Genomic DNA, 5086 nt, shown 5'->3' with positions numbered 1-5086 from the left:
CTTTATCCATCTGCACACCCCCAGTCTCCGCTCCCTTACAATGTCTGTTCATCATACTGAGTAGTAATAGGCTCACTGACATGACTGCTGTAGTGTTTGGACGGGTACATCCAACATCTCCAGCTCTATCTTATTTGTCAGCAGCAGGAACGAAGGATGACATAGTCTGATGGTCTGTCCACACATAGATGTAGAATATTGTATGGTCCTACTGTACAGATCAATATGGCACTTGGCATTGATGTACATAGTCCCTAGACCATTTCCCCCTCCTACCTTATACCCCTTTTTTAAATTAATATCTCATAAAACAAAGGGTGAATCTTCAGATGATGTCCCTTAATGCAATCACTAAACCAACACGTTTCAATCTATCAATAACCAGGTTGCCTCTGCTGTCAGTTTAACAATTTAAACACCAAAACATTCACCTTTATTTCTTAAAGACACAAATGCAATGCATTTTAGCTGTGAGTCAAGTTATGAGTCTGTTAGAAAATAGAGAGGAGGTAGTGTGATGTTAATGAGGAAATCGAAAGAAAGAGTCTATTAGTTAATCCATAAAACTTCAGACTTTGTCTCAGGTTCTTGTTTTTATACCACCAATGCTGCTTTATTATAGCCTATAAATGAAATAACAATGAAAAAAGTCAAATAAAAAGCAGTATTCTGTCAATCAAAGTTGCTTACAAGTACTTACAGAAACATAAAACCAGAAAACAATCAAAAGTGATCTTCATTATGTCTGCTTTCTTTATACATTTTTCTTTAACGTAAAGACATTCATACTGAGCCCTTTAAATTGACCATTGTGCCCCAAACATATTGGCTATTTGCACGCCGGGTTTATATAGCATTGTTGACCATAGACACCCGGGCGCAAATAGCATTGTTGACTATAGACTGCATCTTGCATCAGCCTTATTTCTTACTTCAAGATATACTTGTCATGTCCCGAAAGACTGCTGTCAGTTAAATTCCCTTTTTGTCCTGTCCTTTTGTTGTATTGTCCCATGTCTTATTTTGGAATTTAATTATCCCTCGTTTCAGATCGCTGTGCTCCCTGCCCCTGTGTGTCTCCCGCGCTTGTGATTGTCTGCCCCGCCCTGATTGTTCCCACCTGTGTCCCCATACCTTGTGTGTGTGTATATATTGTCCTTGCCTTCCCTTGTCCTGTGTCATTTCTTCTTATCTGTTTCATGCAGACGCACCAGCGTACGCCACGTCCCTGAACTTAGTTCTATTTCTCCTCGTCAGAGTGATTTTGTTTTTGGTAATCCAGTTACTATGTCTGCTTTCTTTATACATTTTCTTAAACGTAAAGACATTAATACTGAACCCTTTAAATTGACCATTGTGCCCCAGACATGTGGTCTATTCACACACCGGGTTTATATAGCATCGTTGACCATAGATAGGCTACCCGGGTGAAAATAGCATTGTTGACTGTAGACTGCATCTAGCATCAACCTTATTTTTTTTACCTTAAGAGAAACCTTGTCATCATTAGGGTTAATGCAGTGTGCATTTACATACTTTACAGCAAAGAAAACAATCTATAATAAATTATTTCCTTCAAATATTTTTCAGTAACAACAGTGTTTTCTGGGAGGTGAATATAATATAACAATTGTTTCACTTACCCTTTCTTAAAAAAACAATGAAAAAGTAAAATACGCCATGCTGTCTTCTTTGTTTATACATTTTCTTAAACATAAAGACGTTCATACCGAGTCCTTTAAATCGTTCAGCAAAGACCATTGTGGCCCAAACATGTTGGCTATTCACACGCCGGGTTTATATAGCGTTGTTGACCATATAACAGAGATAATCTCTAAAGAAGGACAACTGAACATCTGGCTCAAGGCTGTGATGGAAGACAGACACAGACATTCCAAAGCAGTCAGATGGACCACCTCATGGCAATACCTTTCGGTTAGTCAAACACGTTGGTACAGACTGAAATTTCTCTTTAACATTCGCTTCAATCGCCTGTGAATTTAAGATAATCTTTTCATGATTAACACTGGTAAGCTTGTTAGCATGCATATAACTTCAAAGAGCTGTTGGCATGACTGTAATCTAGTTCCAAGAGGTAGGTAATGGAGAGCAGAACAAATAACATTAATATTGTGATTTTTATAGGGATTGAAAAATGTTTCGACATTTTCATGGACTCCTGTCAGTGGGATTTCTCTGTAGGATTCTGGAAAATAGCTCGAAATAAGGTCATGGTTGAAACACATTCAAGAGATGGATCACGTTTTGATCTACGACATTAAATACATCAGCAGCAGTGACGTGCGGTGAGGGGAGGCAGGTGAGGCCGTGCCTCACCTGCCTCCCCTCATCATGAAAAGTAAAATGAAGAAATAAATGTAATGATCATATTTATCCAGTTGTTTGTATTATAAAGTTATTTTCCTTTTAATTTCACCAGTTTTACCTTATTTTGATCCAAAATCGCTGAATTTTCATATTCACGTTCAAACACTGAGAACGGCTGCTCGGTGAGGCACCAACCTGCTGACATGCTATACAGTGAGACTGTAACTGCTGTCTGTCTGTATGTCGCTATTAAAATGTTCAAACACCCTGGCTATATTAACTCATTTCCATACTTTAGCTGGTGTATATAATATACAGTGTTTTTTGTCAACTGTATGTCTGTAACGTGTCTCTTATGCTGAGCAAAACCGCTGCGAAGAGAGACTAGGTGAGGCACGCAGTTCTCCTGCCTCATGGCAGGGGGTGCTAGTGAGTCCAGTTCAAATCTGATTGTGATGACGTCAGTGCCTCACCAGCCAAGAACTTCACCGCACGTCACTGATCAGCAGTGACCCCCGCCCACTGGTGATTTTTGAAGAGTTTACGTGTCTGAAAAACGATGGTTGTTAACAAGTGGCTGAATAGGACTACAGAAGTTGTCGAGGACGTTGTACATCATTACCCCCGAACACGTAAACCGAACGCGTAAAAACGCAAAAGGCAGTTGAAACGATTTTACGTTGGCGTGACGTTACTCCTCTGTAGTTTGTTTATAGCATATCATTAGCATTTTGCTTCTGGCGTTAAGATTTATGATTCGAAAATGATAAAATAGGGTAGACATGTGGAGATTATCCGGCTGAACAAAACGTACATTTATCAAAGAGGTTCGTTTTCCACAGATCTTATTTTTTACAATATTCCAGAATCCTATGGAGAAATTGCATTACTTTTTTGTTGAGCGAAATCATGCGCAGCTTACTTCCGGGTCGGCCTATAAAATACGTCATCCGTGCAACACTCTATACGTAGTATAAGCCAATCATAGACCATATGTTTTGATAAAAAACATTTCCCTCAATTCTAGTCAAAGGCTGCATGTACAAATAAGTGAGCAAAGTGCATTAAATGCATAATGCCAAAGGTAGGTGACATTATCAGTTTTCATGTGTGTGCTGCATAAAATCTTCCACATGCTGTAAATTGCTCAGTATATACTTTATATGAATCCATCACATTGGAAATATAAGTGTCATTTGCTCTACAGATTGCAAAGCCCATGAAGTAAAATGTGTGGAATTGGGTTTTAGAATTATTTTTTAATTAAATAACGGATTGACACTAAACTCCTAGTCAACATGCACCGTTTTGAATAAGGGAAAGATAATAAAGAAAAGACCAGGGCTTTCTTTTCTCAAAAGCCCCGCACAGTCTTCATCAGACTGCATTATTTCCAAATTGCACTCTGATTCCCACCATTACCCACAACTCCAGAACAATGCTTGCAGCTAGCTGAAGTAATCACATGTTCCAGGGGTGTACATTAAGTAAATTAGGTGCTAGACTCGGTGAGAGACCTGTGTGCCCGGGCATCACTACCTGCTCTAACAATCTGCTGCTGGAGACCCATTGGTAGGAAATAGATGGAATAAATGGAGAATGATGTGAAATATTAATGCTGGACCTCTCATGGGGATACATTTATATTCAGTGAATTTGTCATTTGCCCTGTGCGTGTTCGTGTCACTGACATTACACTGTGGTAAGTTTCTCAAATCACAGAAGCTGGACTAAAGCTCTCCAGCCAATTGGCAAAAATATATATAATTGTATATATATCTGTTGCTTTTAATGCCTTTGTTAGCTGGATGAACTGCAGAAAATGACCAGTAGTACTAGAGAAGGTGATAAAATAATAATAAGAATGCTCCACAGTCAGAACCAAAATGACACACTTTTTATTACCTCCCAATTTCAACAGCAGTTCATTCGAATCCTCCCGTTCTTTACCTTTTACAATAAACACACAAGACATTCAGCTGAGGAGGCAACACAACACAATTGCTTTCAGTAGCTGTCCACATGAGGCTGGAAGGGCAGCAGAACAACCTGAGTGATGTTAACTATGGAAACTTGCTGGCATTAGAGCCGAGGCAAAGAGGGAGTGAGGAAGAGTTTTCTTACTACTAAGGCAGTAAAGGCAGTCAGCTAATCAAAAGCGTAAATTGTTCATTGCAGTTAACTTCTTCTGATTTCTGTCAAAACCTCTCCCAAACAAACAGACTGTGCCCTGGTAAAAGCACAGATTCATTTTAAAGTCAGTGTTTCTCTAAAGGACATAGATCGTAGCGCTTACTAGCTAAGGGCTATGTTTGCTCAGCATGATTCTCTGATAAGTTAAGCTCCTGACCAGGGAAGTGTTAACCTGCAGCCCAATTATCTACAGAGGTCTGGTCATTTCCAAAACAAACAGGCCTAGAGAATTCAAACCAGAGTACAGAATAAAGCAGTTTCACATGAAAAATCTGTGTTTCCCCAGTGGATAGAGGGGCTACAAGCAAACACATATAACACCCATGGCTTTAAATACAGTTTTTAAACGTTTTACCTTTAATATATTTTGGTTTTCCTACAGCTTTTGGCTAACCTTAAGAAAGCAGAAAGCAATTCCGTTTGTCTTTGTGCCAGCAGCACCAATCATACCACATGCAAACACTAGGGGTGAAGAATTTGTCTGTTGCAACTTTAACCATAACTTGTCCCAGAGTAAATGTACACCATAGTTTAGAGTTCACTGATGCGTTATTAAGTCTACTTA

The sequence above is a fragment of the Eleginops maclovinus genome, chromosome 1 (genome assembly GCF_036324505.1).
Source record: "Eleginops maclovinus isolate JMC-PN-2008 ecotype Puerto Natales chromosome 1, JC_Emac_rtc_rv5, whole genome shotgun sequence".
Taxonomy (NCBI): domain Eukaryota; kingdom Metazoa; phylum Chordata; class Actinopteri; order Perciformes; family Eleginopidae; genus Eleginops; species Eleginops maclovinus.
Note: the sequence above shows the minus strand (reverse complement) of the source record.